The sequence below is a fragment of the Neophocaena asiaeorientalis genome, unplaced genomic scaffold (genome assembly GCF_003031525.2).
Source record: "Neophocaena asiaeorientalis asiaeorientalis breed wild unplaced genomic scaffold, Neophocaena_asiaeorientalis_V1.1 scaffold54, whole genome shotgun sequence".
NCBI classification, from domain to species: Eukaryota; Metazoa; Chordata; class Mammalia; order Artiodactyla; family Phocoenidae; genus Neophocaena; species Neophocaena asiaeorientalis.
In genome coordinates this window covers 2,752,409-2,770,260 of record NW_020174938.1, presented here as the reverse complement: position 1 = coordinate 2,770,260, position 17,852 = coordinate 2,752,409, and the positions used below count along the sequence as shown (strand labels likewise).

General features: G+C 49.2%; 1 protein-coding gene across 3 annotated transcripts in view; it reads left to right on the top strand.

Annotated features, from left to right (window-relative positions):
• Positions 1–4,881: 4,881 nt before the first annotated feature.
• Positions 4,882–17,852, top strand: part of CD276 (CD276 molecule) — a 35,660-nt gene continuing 22,689 nt past the window's right edge. For all 3 annotated transcript variants that reach the window (XM_024761775.1, XM_024761774.1, XM_024761776.1), the window contains exon 1: positions 4,882–4,925. The gene's annotated coding sequence lies outside the window, so the exon portion shown is untranslated. The remainder of the gene's footprint in view (positions 4,926–17,852) is intronic.

The window sequence follows — 17,852 nt, the reverse complement described above, 5'->3', positions numbered from 1 at the left end:
AGACATGGTCCGAGAGAGGCTCACTTCCATCACACACTGTATTTCTTCCAAAGAGAGGGACAGTGGCCTAAGAGAAGACAGGGAGGGAAAGGGGGCCAGGACTGGCAATCGGTGGTCCTGCCCCAGCAATTAGAGATTGACATAAAGAACTGGCAGGTTAAGAATGACCCATAAGGGAGGACTGAATAAATTGTTCTCAGCACTGGGGCAGTGAAGCCTTCCCTTGTGTCCCTACCAGGATTGAGGCTATGGTAAGATGTCCTGAAGACGCCCAGGCACACTTTTTCAAGCCCAACTAAAACCAAATGACCATACTGAGAACATGTGACTGAAAACAGCAATATTAGTACTTAAGATTTAGCACCTGGATTGAGATTGGGGTTTCTGGATTTCAAGAGGTTTATCCACTGTCTTCCTTACAAGGATCTCCACTGCCAACTTCAGAGGCTGGACCCCTTTTTCTCCGTGCCTTATTCTTCTAGCTGGAACTCTTTGTCATCCTGTTATGTGCTCTCTTCTCTGAGTCTGTCATAGGCCAAACCTAAGAGCAGGACTAGGGTGAGGGTGCCGTAAATGAGACATCTATGATGGAAACTTGAAGGAGGTACTCACTCTCAGGGCCCTGCAAGTGCTAATAACTCAACTACTTTCACGTGATTAGAAGTCATTAGAAAAACCCCAACTCCCATTGTGATGACAGATTTCCCTTGGCATTATGGTACAGTTTTTATGTTCTTGTTTTGTTCTTTAATTCTGGCCTAACCCTCCTATTGGGAGGACGACCCTGGCCCTCCAGCAGCAGGATACAGGCTCTGAGATGGATTCCTAGGACTGGGAGCATTGTAAACCTGGGTTATGGAGAAGGGGGAAGCAAGGGGGAGGGGGCGGAATGGCTCCAATTGGGACATAATGAAGAAGGGATGGTGGGTCGGATAGAGGTAGCTAGTTATACAAGCCTGGTTAGGGGTTAGGGGGTGTTTTGTTATTTTGGAGACAGAGAGAGAGAGAGAGAGAGAGAGAGTGTGTGTGCGTGTGGGTGTGTGTGTGTGTGTGTGTGTGTGTGTTGGGGGTGAAGTGTTCCCAGATGATCCTCCCAGGAGGATTATTATTTTAATAATCATTTAACAATAAATGTTATTATTTTATTTTGCCAGCCAGAAGCTTCCAGCTGGAAGTATTTGGATCTAGACACCTGAAGTCTACTCCAACACTCAAGTGCCAGAAATAAGAAACTTTCTAGCAGGAACCTGCAGTAGTCACTCTACACCATATTCAACGCTACACTGGATCCATTCATTCAGGGAAATGGAGTTGACATAGACAGTCTGGGCTGGCTGGCTGGATCCAGATCGGCAGCCCTGGGAGCCCTAAATGAGTGAGCGGGGCAGGTTGGGGGATGTGGCCTTTGCCAAGACATTAAGGACTTGAGGCCTGAAAATGCAGACAACTCAGGAGGTGATTTGCAGCAACCAGCCTGAGTGGAGGTAGGCCAATGCCAAGATATTGGTGTCACAGGGATCCTCGGAAAAAACGCTCAAATTGGGCCTTAAACCCCCAGTGCTACCAAGAATTGATTTTTCTTTCTTTCTTACAGACATGAAATATTTTGAGTATTGGCCTTAGGTGAGGCATGTCAATGTCTCTAAGCTGCTTTCTGAAAGATGGACTGCTTAGCTGCTCTACAGAGTCAAAAACAACTGTATAGCCCCCACTTTAAAGCTAGGTTAAGGAATCCAGTTGCTGGATTTAAGAGTATTCAAACAGGTGAGGGAGACACTTGTCCTTTTGTATGTCAAAGGAGGCCAAAGGAAATTGTCTTTGAATTTCACCATGAACTCAGAATTTCTGTCCTGGGGAGAGTAATAAGAGGGCCAGGACACCCCTTCCCTTTGCCAGAATGGTGGTCTGATGTTCCTTATAGGTAGCCTGGGGAGGACAAGACTATGAAGGGTCACCATTCCTCCCTCATCAATCCTGAGTGAGCAATGGCAATTCGAGGGCCAGGCCAAGGGCTGGAAGCAATCCGGGGCCAGGGTGGCAGCTCCACAATGCCTTCAGGAGCCAGGCTCCATCTGACTTTCTCCCCTGCCACCCTTACTTAGCTTTTGTCCTAATGGTTGCAAGATGGCTGCTTTACTGTCTGGTTTTGTGTCTGCACTTCAGGCACAAAGAGAAAAGGGAGTGAAAGGCAAAAGGCAAGGCTCATGCCAGATAAGCCTGCTCTTTTCTATTTTTTTAATTGTGGAAAAATAAACACAACATAAAATTTATCTTCGCCACTTTTAAGTGTATAGTTCAGTAGTAAGTGCATTCACATCGTTGTGCAATCAATCTCCAGTCTCTTTTCAGCAAAACTGAAACTCTGTACCCATTAAACAATAACTCCCCATTCTCCCTCTCCCAGTCCCTGGCAACCACCATTCTACTTTCTGTCTCCATGAATTTGACTACATTAGTACCTCATATAAGTGGAATCATACAATATTTGTCTTTCTGTGGTTGACTTTTTTCACTTAGCATAATGTCCTCAAGGTTCATCCATGTTCTGTCATGTGTCAGAATTTCCTTCCTTTTTAAGGCTGAATAATATTCCATTTTATTGATGGACACTTGCATTGCTTCCACCTTTTGGCTATTGTGAATAATGCTGCTATGAATATGGATGTACAAATATCTCTGAGACACTCATTTCAATTCTTTTGGATACACCCAGAAGTAGAATTGTTGGATCCTATGGTAGTTCTATCTCTAGATTTTTGAGGAACCACCATGATGTTTTCCATAGTGTCAACAATCTCCTTTAACAAAGGGCTTTCCCTGAAGCCCCAACCAGTGAATTTCACTTCCATCTCATTGGCCACATTAGATCATGTGACTGCCTCTAGCTACAAAGGGAGTCTGAGGAAGACTGTATTTTCAACTAGGCATAGAACAAACATTCCCTGACCTGAGGAGATTCCTGCGTGCTGGGATGGTCTAGCTGTTTGTGTCCAGGGCCAAATGTCTGAGTCGCAGCTGAGCCTGTCCTACAGACACTCTGCCTATCCCCTGCCCACAGTGTTTGCCCTTTCTGGGAGGTATCAGCACCCTATTAAGCCACTGCTTCCAGGAATGACAGCCAGTACTCATTTCCTTCCCTCCTGACTTGATCTCTCTAGCAATTATGATAAAAGTCTTCCCCCAGCCTCTGCCATAAACTATATACTATACAGTTTATGCTATAAACTACCCTGTGCTGTTCCTTCACTGTCCATCACGGCTGAATTGTGCCTTCCCTGCCAGACTGTAAGTCCTCTGGGACAGGACCTGTGTCACCACTTTGGGGCACAAAGCACAGGACTGACTCCTGGTGGAGGAAAGGAAAGCAAATTCCTCTAGATTAGTTCTAAGTCCTGCTGTGGGGCTCCTGGATCTCTCAGCTCAGGGGCACCTCTCCCTGGGATGCTTCTCCCCCAGGTCTTGAGGCCTATTCGGGGCTACTCATACTGAGAACTGTGAGGCCAGGCCCAGGCTGGACAGGGCTGGACAGAGCAGAGAGAAGCAGTGTGGATTGGACGGGAGGCTGATGACCTTCAAGAACTCTGGACCAGATGGCCTGGCCTTGATCCCTCCACTCTCTGCCCCATCCCTAGGAGCAGTCACACAGACACAGCCATTATCAAACTTACATTCAGAAACACATGCGCACTTAGATTCAGAGAGTTACTCACAGGTGTTCACAAATACAGACACCCATGCCTCACTGCCACACACAAACACACTATAATTAAGTTTGAATTCAGCACTTACATGCAAGAGGGCAAATCTCGGTTTCTCCACTTGATGGTTGGATATCCTTAAGTAAGTTACCTATCTCCTTGTGTCTTAATTTCCTTATTTGTGAAAATGAGGATAATAATAGCATTACCTCATTGCATTGCTGGAAAGATGAAATGAGATAAAATGGTAAAGAGCTTAAAACAGTGGCTGACACACAGAGGTGAGCATGTATTCATGCATATTTCCTAAGCCCTCTCTCATATTGCTGCTGACACTTGGTGGTGGGTCCGGCCATAAGACAAATTGGAGTCCCTTTATCTCTCTGAGCCTCAGTTTTCTCACCTGTAAAATGGGGATAATATTATCTACATGGTCCAGCTGTTGTGAGGATTTAAAGAGGCCCCACATGGAAAGCTCTTAGTCTCTACCCTGGCCCACAGAGGACTGCTACACTTTAGCTGTTGCTGTCTGTAACTAATGGAGAACAGGTCAGAGAATAGGTGCAGGGGCCGGATGTGCCAAGGCAGAGGCCTGACCCCCATCTCTCCCCAGGCTGGAGGTTCAAGCCTGACCCCCCCATCTCCTCCCAGGCTGGAACTGGTTCCTATAAAGACAGAGCCCCAGGTCATGGGGAGGGGGTTGGGGCGGTGTCAGAGCTGCTCCCCCTTTGGGGGCCTGGGGTAGCCACTAGCCTGGCATGGGGCTGGGGGCAGGGCTGGCCGGGTGGCCGGGGGCGGAAGGAAAAGGGGAAAACCAGCTAGGTGGAAATTACCCTGCGGTTGGCTCAGGCGCCCACGACACACTGTATTTATAGAGAGTTCCCGGCAGCTCTCAATGCCTCACAGTCGAATTAACCCTTTCCAGGCCACGGTACCAGCCTGGTGGCAGAGAACACTGGACTGGGGGTCAGACAGCCAGATCTGAGCTCCGGCTCTGCTGCCAGCGGCCTGGAGGGGGAACTGGGGTGGTCAGTGACCATTCACCTGTCCCCCTAGCAGAAAATAAACTTCGGATCTTGGGAGGGTGGGACAGGGTGGGAGATGGGCAGAGATCAGACCAGCGCGCCTTTACTAGGGCCCCCGCGTGGGTCTGGACCCGGGTCAGGGGCGAGTCTCTTCGGCAGCGCTCCGCCGCGTCCCCGAGTCCCGGGAGTCAGGCGCGGCGCGGTGAGTGCTTGCGTGGCGGGCTCGGCGCGCGTCCGGGCGGCCTTTGTTTGCGGCCGAGCCCTGCCCCGGGCTGCCGGGCAGCGTGCCTGCTGCAGGGCTGCTAGAGCGGGCGGTGAGCCCCCTCTCTCGCAGGGCGCCCCCACCCCAGCCCTCTCCTTGGGCCCGGGATGGCCTCCGCGCGGGGAGCACGGTGGACCCCGGCTCTGGGTCCCGGAGGAGGCAGGGGGCTACCAGAGTCCAGCCCCGCCCCCAACCTTGCCTCCCCTCCCTGGCCGGCGGGGCCCGGGGCAGTGTGGGACCTGCCCTCTCCCGAGAAGCCGCTGGAGGAGGCTGGGCGGGTAGCTGTGATCGCGGAGGCCCTGGGTGTGCAGGGGGAACAGAGGCAGATCTGTCATTGTGTTGATGATTCTGGAAAGCTTCACGAAGCCGCTAGCTGGAGCTAGGAGGGAAGTAGAGTCTCGCGGAGTCCCTGCAGAGGAAAACACCCTGACCTGACCACTAGTTCTGAGGAGGGAGAGGTGCCAGGGAGAGGAGGGCGAGGGGCTGGATCGGGGAGGGGGGTCCATTCTGCCTGGCCCAGAAGGATGAAGGAGTGGGTGACTGGAGGGCTTCCACGGGCAGCAGTGGGCTCGAGGGGACAGATTCTGAGAAGGACAGGCAGGGACAGTTGGCCTGGGTGAAGGGATGCATAGTTGTTGGAGGGTGGGAGGCAGAGCACGAGGGAGCAGGGGTGGGGCCATTTGGGCTTGGGAAGTCTCAGGGAGATGGTGGGTGGGGTAGGATGGAGAGGGGGTGGAGGAAAGGTAGGGACCCAGGGTGGGGACACACTAGAGGGGAGGGGATTGGATTGAATCCCAGTGTCCCAGGTCCTCTATTGCTGCGTAGCTAGCGAATTGGCAGGTTTGGGGGCCTAAGGCAGTGAAACGCCAGAAAAAGGGATTTCTTTCTCAGCCAAACCTGCCCTAATGAGAAATGCGTGATGGATGACTCAGATATGGGATCTTATCATCGAGGAAAACGTTAAGCAAATAGGAAGGCAAAACCATTGGGGAGTTGGGAGGGTTTGTTTGACTTAATTGAGAAAAACTATTTACCTTCAAATTGGATGTGGATATGGATAATTGTAGATAAGTCTGATTTCATCATTAAATGAAGGCCCTAGGTCCTTTTGTTACATGCTTGTCTCTAGCAGTTAGCTTCTATGTTAGAAAGTAATGAAGCTGTTCTGTTTTTAAGAGAGTTCTTTATTTAGTTCAGCCTCCTCTCTGACTCCCTCTTGCCTCCCAGAAGTCCCTAGGAAATCTGATGCTGTGCAGCCTTCCTTGTAGTTTGGGGCCCTGCACACAGGTGGGTGCTTTTGGAGGCTGAGAGAAATTGAAGTCTAAACTTGAATTTTAACTCTAAACACGACCAGTGGGTTGGGCTGATCTGAGTGGCAGGGCTCTGAGGCTGTGGGTATGAGTGGTGGCTCATATTTCCAGCTCTTTAGGAAATGGGAATATTTTGGGTGAGTATAGATTAAGCATTAACACTTACGTTAACCATTAAGCATGGAAATCTTTCTCCGCTGTATTACACATATCACAGTTTTTGCACTAAGGACTTTTGTATAGCAAAGGGACCCTTGAGGGAGTGAGCTTTGCACTAAGTGGCTTCAGTGATGCTTGTATTGGTCCCATGACTGACTTTGGAATTCTTTTCTGTCTTCAATGACATCACTGGTGGTTTCTCCTGCCTGCTTTCAGTGAGATTTCCAATTCATTCCAGACTCCTGTGTTCCAAGAAATCAGGCAATCCAGCTTGTTAGAGATGGGAAGCCTACATTAAAGCAAGCCCAAGGATGAGAAGGGGTTCTTGGATTTGAGGACCGCTTTTCCTTCCTGTCCTCAGCCCTCTGCACCTCTGTCTGGGCACCCAATGGAAGCAGGTTGGCTGAATGTCTGAGATACCCAGATGACTGATAGCTGGGTCAGGTGCTTGAATGTTTGTGGAAAGGACAGTTATAGAAGTGTTGTCCCTTCTGTAGAGCCTGTGTCCTTATTCTGCTGAGGTGGACTTCTGAAAGTTCCGGTGGGAATTCCTCTATCCTTAAACTGTAACCTTCTATGGAGTCGTCAATCTTCATTCTTTGGAGTAGGATTTGGGTTTGATGCTGAGCTGAGCAATACTGTTTGGGGTCAGAGACCGAGTGTGATCATAGAGCCGTAAGCTGGGATTCCACAGCACCCAAAGAGACTCCTAGAAAGTGTTGTAGAACAAGTGTCTGGCTTATTGCAGGCTGCTTCTTGGTTGGACATACAGGGCTTGTGCTATGTGAAGAAAAATTACCGAAATCCAAGCAGCCTCTGAGATTAACAGAGCCTGAACCCGTGGCCCTGAGTCACGGGGTCAGGTGAGGAGGAAGAAGGGCAGGCAGGATGATGTCACTGCCCATGAGCTTATCCTCTGAGTGGGTGGCCACTTCCATTGCTGTCCTTTTCCCACACCCCCAGGGCGGGAATGACAGGGAGGTCCACTGGCAAAAGAGGGAAGGCATAGTCAGGGCCTGGGGGAGGAGGGCAAAGAGGGTGGGAACCGGTCCATGTGGTCTTTGAGAAATTTCTTTTGGTCTCGTTGGCTCAGAATGGATCAGACATCTGGGAGAGGGCCACGTGTGCTTTATGTAACCCTTGCCTGCCAACCCCAGTTCTGCCACCCCTGCAGTAAGAGATTCCAGATAGGCGCATTGAGTTTTCAGGTTTGGAGGGTGGGGCTGTGATGGATGCAGTCCTATGAGGTAGGGTATCATTAGTTCCATTGTATAGATGGGTAAACTGAGGCCCAGAAAGAAGTCCTATGCCCAAAGACATGCATTTGGCAAATTTTGGGGCTGGGATGCTGTCTCCCTCCAGAACTGGCTCTTTCTGCCACTCTGGAGGCAGACACAATCTTTACCCCTCATTCTGGAGCCTGATAAGATGTGCTAAGGGTCCCCACAGCACGGCAGAGGATTCATCTGGGGAGCTGGGGAGAGGTATCCCAGACTAGTTGTCCTTGCAGCCCAGTTGGAACCATTGCTGAGAATTCTTACTCTTCGAGAGGCCTGGTCCTCAGCACACTCATGCCTTTCAGGAGTCCCTCTTACACCCTCCAGTTCTGACCAGTGCTCCCAGACAGCTGCCCCCATTCTTCCTCGTTCCCTTTGTGGTCCAGAGAATGAATGCCTCCTCCACACCCCTAATGCCTTTGGGCCTTTGACCTTCCTGAGGCTTAGGGAGGGTATGTTGGAGGGAACCCGCTGGGAGTGGGGTTTGAGAAACATCTTTTGTTGGGAGCCTGCGAGCAGGGAGAGATACTACCTCTGGGAGGCAGGGCTCCCAGGTCACCCTAAATCAGTGTAGGCTCCTAGGAACTGGGCCTCCCATGGGGGAGACACTGGAATGTGTACTTATGGGGATGGCCCTGTACTGGGGGATGTGGTGGCAGCAGGGGCAGTAGGGGCTTGAGCCCACTGGGAGGAGGAAGGGAGAGAGGACCACCAGGGATGAGCCAGACACAGAGATGGAGCTGAATTGTGATTTGCTGCTTTGGAGCTTGGGTGCTGGTGGGGTCCTAGGAGCAAAGGGGGTCAGAGAAAGAGTACTGTTCCCAGGGACCTAGATGTATAGATGTATAGCCTGACAGAGGAGGCTCAGTGCAGAGGATCCCAGGAGGACTTTTCCCCATGCCCATGGCAATAATAATAAAAGTAGTAATAATCGTTACCACTGTTTGAGTGCTAGGGGCTTTAAGTCCTCTCTGTATGTTATTTTATTCTTACAGCAGTTCTGTGGGGTAGGGATTGTTACCAGCTTTTTAGGGATGTGGAATCAAATCTCAAAGAGGTTAAGTCACTTAAACTTGATCATGTATGTGTCTAGCAAGGCTTCCGAGTTAGAATCTGAACCTAGGCCTGCCTGCTGTACCTGAGCTCAAACTGTACCCTGGGGCAGGCAAGGCAGTCTGATGATGCCATTTAACAAGTGAGGAATTGAGGCCCAGGGCCACTTGTGAGCAGGCCCTTAGTCACCTCTCATGGTGATTGATGACTGAGCGTGACAGCCTACACTCGTTTCTCTAGGCTCAGATTCCCATGTCTATGATGGGCATGGAAGTGGGCACTGGACAGGTGAACTCCAAGGAGCCTTCAAGCTCTGAGGACTAGTGGCGCCTGCTACACTCGAGGAGGAATCCCTGGAGATCCAGAGGGGCTGGTGCTTAGGTAGAGAGGTGCAGCATTGTTTTGCCAGGGTGAACCTCTTTCAGGGTAGAAACCTAAAGAATGTGAAGGCAGGGAGGTATTTAGGTAGAACACATCTGGAGTAAGTGGACCCTTCCTTGAGTGAAGTCTGGAAAGGCTTCTGGAAGGGATGGGGTTTCCAGACATATCTAGGTAGGCACTTAACAGGACTCAGCAGAAGTTGAGTGAATGCAGATATATGTGTCACAGGCCTGCCGGGGCTTGACCTGGGATCCGCGCTCTGATTTGGTCTTATGCTCTCTCATGCCTTCCCCTCCTCTCTCCACTCCCCTCCTTTGAATCCTTTTTTTCTGGCCAGACCTCTTCTGAGCTAAGTGTAGCTTTCACTTTTTTTCCAGGGTTCTGTTTCTGATGGTGTGTGTGTGTGTGTGTGTGTGTGTGTGTGTGTGTGTGTACCTCCCGTGTGCACCCATGTGCGTGTATAGCCTCTGCACACACTTCCAGTTCTGAGATGGTGTCACACTGCCTTGTCAAGTGGCTGTTGAACCCTGGAAGATGTAAACTCATTTTGTGCTGGCCCCTCAGCCAGAAGAGGATGTGAGAGGCAGGCCAGCTGCTGTAGCAAAAGTCACCATGTTCTCAGATCTACTGAGATGTCTATGTTCTCTCTGGTTTTGCCTCCTCCGGTTCTGATGCCCTGACTTCAGTGTGGAGAGGGTGCCTCGGTGGGGATGGTCTGGCTTGGGGAGGCCAGGGGCTCTGCTCTGTCCTGTTCTCCCTCTTCTTGTTCTTCCTATAAGCCATAAGGGAAGCAAGCTGCGGATGCCAGCCCCACTCTCCTGGGCTGGTGCTGATGACACACTGCTGTCTTGACTTACACAGAAATCACTTGGAGAGAAAGAATTGATTTCTTCTCTTGGGTGAGATTGTGGGAGTGGGGAGCAGTGCCAAGTGGACAGCCTTGAACTCCAAAGGCCCAGACTGACTCATTATCAGGAAAAAGGAAGGCCAACAGGATTCCCAGGGAACTCTGGAGATCCCCTCGACTCTTTCCCCAGACTCCATTTATAGAGCACCTATACTAACTAGGACAGTTTAGATAATTTTGCTCAGTTGAGTCCTATAATCGTTCTATGAAGGTGGAGTTTAAATTCCTATTGTACAAATGAGCAAACGGAGACTTAGAGAGGATGTTTTCCCAAAGTTGCGTGGCTAGGAAGTGACAGAGTCTGGATTTGAACCTATATCTCTGACTCCAGAGTCATCTTCTAAAACACCAGGGCTCACTCCTTCCATGAAGCTTCTCGTGACTACACCAGCCCAGCATGTGATCGTCGTCATAGCACAGGAAGGAGGCCAGGACCTTCCTTTGATGGTTAAGGAGATGAAGACCCTGAGAGACAATGGGCTTGCTCTAGGGAGCCTAGCAAGTCAGTGATAGAGCCTGGTCTAAAACCCACATAAATCTTTATGTTGCTGTTTTCCTTTTTCGTTTGTTAATACAAAAGAATTACACGCTCGTTGTCAAAGTTACAGAAGTACATCAACGAGAAGGTGGAAGTAGACCTTTACCTTCATTCCCATGCCCCAGATTTGGGTTCACTATCATACTTCCAGACCCATTTTCTATATACAAACATTCATCCATCCATCTCTCTATCTAAACACACAGGCATTCATTCATTCATTCATTGAACAGTGCTTTGAACACTCATTATGTGCCAAGCCTTTGGTAGAGCTAAGGATCCAATAGTAAATAAAGCAGACGTGGTTCCTGCTCAGGGAGGTCTCAGTATGACACGAGGTAAACAAACTGCAACGCAGAACAGGGACATCCTTAGAGTGGCAGACCTCCAACCCAGCTTTTCTGCCAAGGTGACCCTCAGGATGTCATCCAGGAAGAAGGAACTGTGTTTGCAAAAACCCTATGAGGTAGGGAAGAGGGTCTCATTGTAAGAGACCCTGATGAGAGGTCAGTGAGAGGAGGTGAGGCTGGGGAGGTGGGCAGGGCCCTGCATGCCATGGAGGAGCTGATTAGATATTGAAAGTGATGACATGATGCACTTCTGTTTTTACAGCAGTTTTTCTGGTTGCCGTGTAGAGTCTAGATGGGAGTATAGAACTGGGTTGGGGGACAAGAGAGAAAGCGGGGGACCGGTGAGGAGGCTTTTGTCGTCATGCAGGCAAGAGATGATGGTGACTTGGCAGACCAGAGAGAGAAGCAGAGGTGGAGGGGAATAGAGAGAGTAAAGATATATCGGGTTGCCAAACTTTTTCTGTAAAGGGCCAGAAAGTAAATAGTTTAGGTTTTGTGACTATTGCGACTACTCGGTTCTGTTGTAGTGGAAAAGCAGCCACAGACAATATGTGAATGAATGAAGTGTGGCTGTGTGCCAATGAAACTATTTACGGATACTGAAATTTGAATTTCATGTGATTTCCATGTGTCATGAAATAGTCTTCTTCTTTTGATTTTCTAACCATTTAAAAAGGTAAACCTTGTCTTAACTGGTGAACTGAACAAAAGCACGTGGTGAGCTGGATTTGGTGCTGGGGCTGTAGTTTGCAGACCCTTGAGATATATTTTGGGGTCAGGGATGGCTGTTCTTGGCGATGGATTGTAAGGGTGTGAGAAATCAGGTTTCTGGCTTGATCAGAGGGGGTGGAATATGGTGCCTTTACGAAGTGGGAAGGGCTGGGGAGGAACAGGTTTGAGGGAGAAATCAAGAGTTTGAAGAGGGACATGTTAAGAGGGAGATGCCTGTGAGTCATTGGAACACAGATATTTAGGAGACAGTTGGGTTTAAGTTTGGAGCTCAGATGAGAGGTGTGGACTTGGAGAAGTAAATCTGGGAGTTGCCAGCATATAAATGATATTTAAAGCCATGGGAGTGGATGAAATCATCTAGGAAAAAATAGTAGAGAGAATTAAGGAGAGGGCCTAGGAGCAAGTTCCAGGGGGTTCAGTGTCAGAGAAGGAAGGGCCTGCACTGAAATATAGGAGATGGAGCGAGAGGTAGGTGACTAGATCTTGGACCATGGGACCATTTATTAATATAGAAATTAGGTCATATAACTCACAATATTCTTTATTCACATGACCTATGTCATGGGCTTATTTCCATGTAAGTACACCTTCTTTTGAAAGGCGGTATGCTATTCCATTATATACATGCACCATAATTAATATACCAGTTCCCTGTTGTTTTCCATTTTTGCTGCTGCCTGGGTGTCTTTGAGAATGGAGCTAGTGTTTCTGTAAACCAGTCCCTGCCAACTATGGCCCCTGGGCCCAATCTTTTGCTGCTTGTTTTTGTATAGCCCAGAAGCTAAGAATGGTTTTTACATTTCTAATGGTTGAAAAAAAATCATGTGATTCATGAAAATTATATGCAATTCAGTTCCGAGTGTCCATAAATAAAGTTCTATTGGAACACAGCTTTGCTCATGCATTTATGCACTGTCTCTGGCTGCTTTCCTGCTGTAAGGGCAGAGTCGAGCACTTGTGACAGATATGGGAGGGCCTGCAAAGCCTAAAACATTTGCTATCTGGACCTTCACAGAAGAAATTATGCTGACCCCTGCCTGACTCGATTCTACATCCAGAACCAGCAGTAGGTCCACACACAGGCTGAGCAGGGTATTTTGAGCATCTCCGGGAGGACACGATCTAGAGGAAAAATTCTTTGATGCCCGAAATTCTGCCATCAGCTCTTATTTTGAGTAAACCATTGCCCTTTTAAAACATCATCCTTTAAAATTCAAACCTCCTCTGCAAGGTTAACATTACATATGCATCAATTAATCAAACATGACCTCCTGTTCCAGCCCTGGCTTGCCCTTTAGCTTCTCCTCCTCCTGTGACCACCATCTTATATCTCCTGTCTGCCCACATGGAAGGGCCTGCATTCCTCCAGCCTCCCATGCTGCCTCCTTCCTCACTGCCTTTGCCTGGGTTTCTCCCAGTGCCTGGAATGGCCTTTCCCAGCCTGACCACCTGGGGAGCTTCAGGTCAATTTTAAAGGTTCACCTTTAGGGTTATCGTGCCTCTGAGGTACCTCCAAGTGGTCCTCACTGTATCTTAAGTAGTATACTGTACTGAACTACAGTGATTTCTGTGCACTCCCCTATTGTAATGCAGGCTCCTTGAGGACAGAGACAGTTTAGTCCTCTCTCTGTCCCCATTGCCTGCCTAACAGGCACTCAGTGAAGAGTTAAGTGAATAGCTAAATACACGAATGAACGTATATTCAAGGACTCCTTCGGTTGTAGATAATAGAAACCTGGCTCAAACTGGCTTAAGGGAAAAAAAGAGATTGCTCACGTATCTGGGCAGTCTGGTGCAGCTTGCTTCAGGCATAGGGGCTGAAATGTTGTTTTCGGGGCTCAGTATCCCTCCTGCCTTCACCTCTGCCTCTGTATCTGTTTGGATCAATTCTTTAGGTTATTGCTAGCTGATAGATTCATTGCCAACAGCGCCAGACCACATCCTTCTTAGCAACCTCGGCAAGAAAAGAATGTTTTCTGAGAGCTCCAGCAGCAAAGCCCTGGGAGGTCTCTGATTGGGTGTGGCTTGGCTCACAGGCTCATTCCCAAGCAAATCACTGAGTGGGGGCAGGGCGGGCGGGCATCCTCCAGTATGCTGGGTCTGGTCACACGCCGAGGGCTGAGGCTGGGGATCAGCCCCACCAGCACCAAATGGACTGGGTTCCCTGCAGGAAAGCGGAGCCCTGTCATCACAAGGAGCCAGCCTAGAACGAGAGGGGGGCACTCTAGCAGAAAGGATGAGGAACAAAATAAGAGTATCAAGACTGACTAGTGAAGGTAGAGAAGGTCTGCGCAGCATCTGTTTTGCTTCTGTATCAAGGAAAGAAGGGACAGAAGCTGTTAAGAAGGAACCCAAGTTCAGGCCAGGAGGGGAGGTGATAATCTGCTTTAAATGGATTTGTCTTCTGGCCCCTAGGATTGCTGAGTGAATTTGGAGATAAGATCTCTGAGAAGCGATCAGGGATATTTCAGGACAAATGGGGTAGACAGTGGGGGCGGGGGGAGGGGGAAGGTGTGGGTCGCAACATTCCAGTTTCCCACTGTGTACAGAATCAATCCAGGGTCCCTAACCGACCCCTGAGCACCTCCCTTGCCTCATCTCCTGACTGCCTCTCCTCGGTGTCCCCGTCTTCCCAGAATATGCTGTGGGTGCTTGCTGCTCCGTGGCTTTGCCTGTGCCAGACAGCTGAAATGTCTCCTCCTCTAGGAGGTCCAGCTAAACCTCCCCACTCCTCCGTGAAGTGCTTGACCCTCCGTTCCCGTAATACCTGCTATAAACCTGCATCATGTTTGTTGTGTGAATGGATAAATGAATGCTGGAAGACCCAAGATGGGCAAATAACCAGTTTTATGGGGAATAAGGTAGATTATGGGAAGAACAGATTGGTGACCTTAATCCCTGACAAAACCCTGGAACTAATTGTCAATTGAGCACTTGAGGAAGAGTCCAGTTTCTTCAAATGAGCCTTTTTTCTGGTTCTTCTCCACTTGAGTGGTCCCCCGCCAGAAGCAGTGACACTTTGGGGATGAGAAAGATGGGCAGCTGGGTGAGTGGCAGCACAAGTAGGAAAATTTGTGACCCCAAAGCCCTGAATAGTAGATGGACGTTGATCCTGGGGCAGACCCTAGGGCTGTACGGGTTTCCTGTTCCTGTCCTCTCCCTGAGGGCCTTGATGACACAAGAAACAAAGTGGGAAGAGGAGGGCAACCTTTTTAGATAAATTCATTTGTTCTCTTCTTCATCCACCAAAAATTATTGAGCACCTTCTATGCACCAGGTACTGTCAAAACAGTACTTCAAAAATGGCATCGTTACATAACATCGTGGCATGGTTACATAACACTGTGACTGCACTTAATGCCACCAAATTGTACACTTAAAAAGGGTTAAAATGGGAATTCCCTGGGGGTCAAGTTGTTAGGACTACATACACGCTTTCACTGCCAAGGGTCCAGGTTCGATCCCTGGTTGGGGAACTAAGATCCCACAAGCCATGGGGTGAGGCAAAAAAGAAGAAAAAAAGGTTCAAATGGTAAACTTCATGTTGTGTGTATTTTGCCATAATTAAAAAATATATATCATGGCAGTTGGAGTGAGGGACTCAGCTTAACTGAATGAAATGTAACAGTAACAAATGAGACATCCTGTAAAGCTCCGCCCCTTCCCTGGATTTTTCAGAAGAGGATGGCAGAGATGTGGATCTGCAGCAATGTGAGCAAATGACTTCTGCTTGTTGGCCACAGATTTGACAGTCTATTATTTTGGGTTGTTTTGGAGAAAAATGTGGCATGGCTGCCCAATATGACCTCTACCAGGGAGAGGCAGATCCAATACTTGCAGGGCTGTTATAAGGGAGGGGGCAGACTTGTTCTGCATGGTCCAAGGGGTCCAATGAGGAATGATACGGGCTGACAGACTTTGGCTCAGTAAAAGGTAGAGCTTTCCACCAATGAGAGCTGCTCAAAAGCCAGTGGAGTTCTTTGGGAGGTAGTGGGTGCCCATCCCTAGAGGGAGCAAACAGAGGTTGTGGGAGTGGCCAGAGAAAGGTTCCCCGTTCTGCGACCTGACCGTTAATTTTTTTTGGGGGGGGCTCTTCTCATTCCATGAGCTCCCTCAGTGATCCCAACTTTGGCTTCCATGAATAGCTCCCCCGTCCTGTTCTGAGTTCCAGCTCTGTGTGTCCAGGAATCCATCAAACATTTTGTCACGGATGATCCATTCCAAGCCCAGTCAGAATTGTTCTTCCCCCTCATTTCCAGGTCTCCCCATCTTCTGTGTGTGACACATGCACCCATTGGTTGAAGCCTTCAGTACATCCTTGGCTCTTCCAGCCCCTCGCGTACAAACAATCCCTAAGACAGTCATGTCTACCCTTGAAATATCTCCTAAGCTGTGCCCAGGTATCATTAAGTGACTCTGATGAGATAGTGTTCAGTTCATGTTTTGAAACACCTTTTCTAGATGTGGTTTCCTTTTGCTGCTCTGAGCAGTAGCAATTTTCACGGGGTGGGAAGAGGGGGAAGAGAAGGCGGGAGAGGAAGGGAGGGATGAGTCCCTAAATTAGTCACTTCAGATGCTGTAAGAAAGACCCAAAATAACGGTGACGCTAGAACAGATGCTTATTGTCACCCAAGCGACAGTCCGGGTATGTCCAGTGCTGATACTGCAGCCACTCAGGGGCCTTCTGTCCTGCTGTTCTGCAGTCCCCAGGGTGTTGCCTTTGGCAGCTTGGTCCTAGATAGCTCACCACAGCTGTGTTCCAGCCAGTGGGAAGGGGGAGGAGGAGAGAGAGGGTATGCTCCTTCTCTTTAAAGGCATGCCCCAGAAGTTGTACACCTCAGTTCCTCCCACATCCTATTAACAAGAAAATGATCACATGGCCATACCCTGCCGCAAGGCAGGCTGGGATCTGTAGTCTTTAGCCAGGAGGCCCTGTGCCTAACAAAATATTCTACAGAAGAGGAGAAGAATAGATGTAAGGGGAACACTAGTGGTTTCTACCACAGTCATTTTGTACGTTTCAGTGTGACCTGCATGGCAGTTAATTGGCTAGACCTTAAGGATAGAGTACATGAAGGCTTAAGGTACTAATGAAGTTCCATTAGCATCCAGTAAAGCGTTTTTTTTCTTTTATAGACGGGAACATGGAGCTCAGAGAGGGGAAGTTACCTATTAAGACTGCACAGCAAAGTGTCAGAAGTGGGACTAGAACCCAAACTTTGGGCTCACTTTTTACTGTTTCAAAGAGATCTGGCTGAGAGGCTGACAAGCAGTGCCAGGAGGACAGGTCTCTTGGGGCTGGGGAGAGACCACTTTCCCAGCCTGTCTACCTGCGGAGCTGCTCATCATGTGTCAGCACTCAGCTTTAGGGTTATCATATCTCAGAGGTGCCTCCAAATAGCCCTCACTGTATCTGAAATAGCACTCTGTATGGAACTGAGGTGATTTCTGTGCACTTCCCTATTGATGCAAGACAGACGCAGCTTAGTCCTCTGTTCCCAGTGCCTGCCTACCAGGGACTTGGTGAATAGTTAAGTGAATAACTAAATACACAAATGAATGTATATTCAAGGACTCCTTCAATTGCAGGTAATAGAAACTTAGCTCAAACTGGCCTGGGGGAGGGGGGTGGAAATGATTGGCTCAAGTATCTGGGCAGTCTAGGTGTACAGCTTGCTTCAGGCATAGCTGGATCCAGGGGCTTAACTGCTGTTTTCAGAAGCTGTGCTGCTATCCTATGCTGGCTAGCAAAGATTGACACTGGTTATGTGGCTTGACCCTTCTTGCCCTCTCCGTGGGAAATGTTGTCCAAGCAGCCCCGGCAGGAATTGGGAAGAGGCAGGGGGTTAAGAGAATATGGGGTGCTATTGGTGGTCATGGTAGGGGCAAGGAGTTCCTCTTGGATATCCCCAGGTCCAGGGCATCTTGGTAAAGAACCCAGCCTCAGCCCTTGATCTTTGGTTTTGGGTTTATGAGGGTACATCTTGGATCATCTCTTGGGAGCTTCCCTGTGGCTCCACCTCTGCTGAGGTTGGATGCACTTACTGTACCCTCAGGCCAAGGGTGACCTGGCCCCCTCACTCCTGCTCCTCTGGGAAAGCCAAGGCTTTCCTGTGGTCTTTCCTGGCAGGGTTCTGTGGAGTTCCTGCATTCGGCAGGG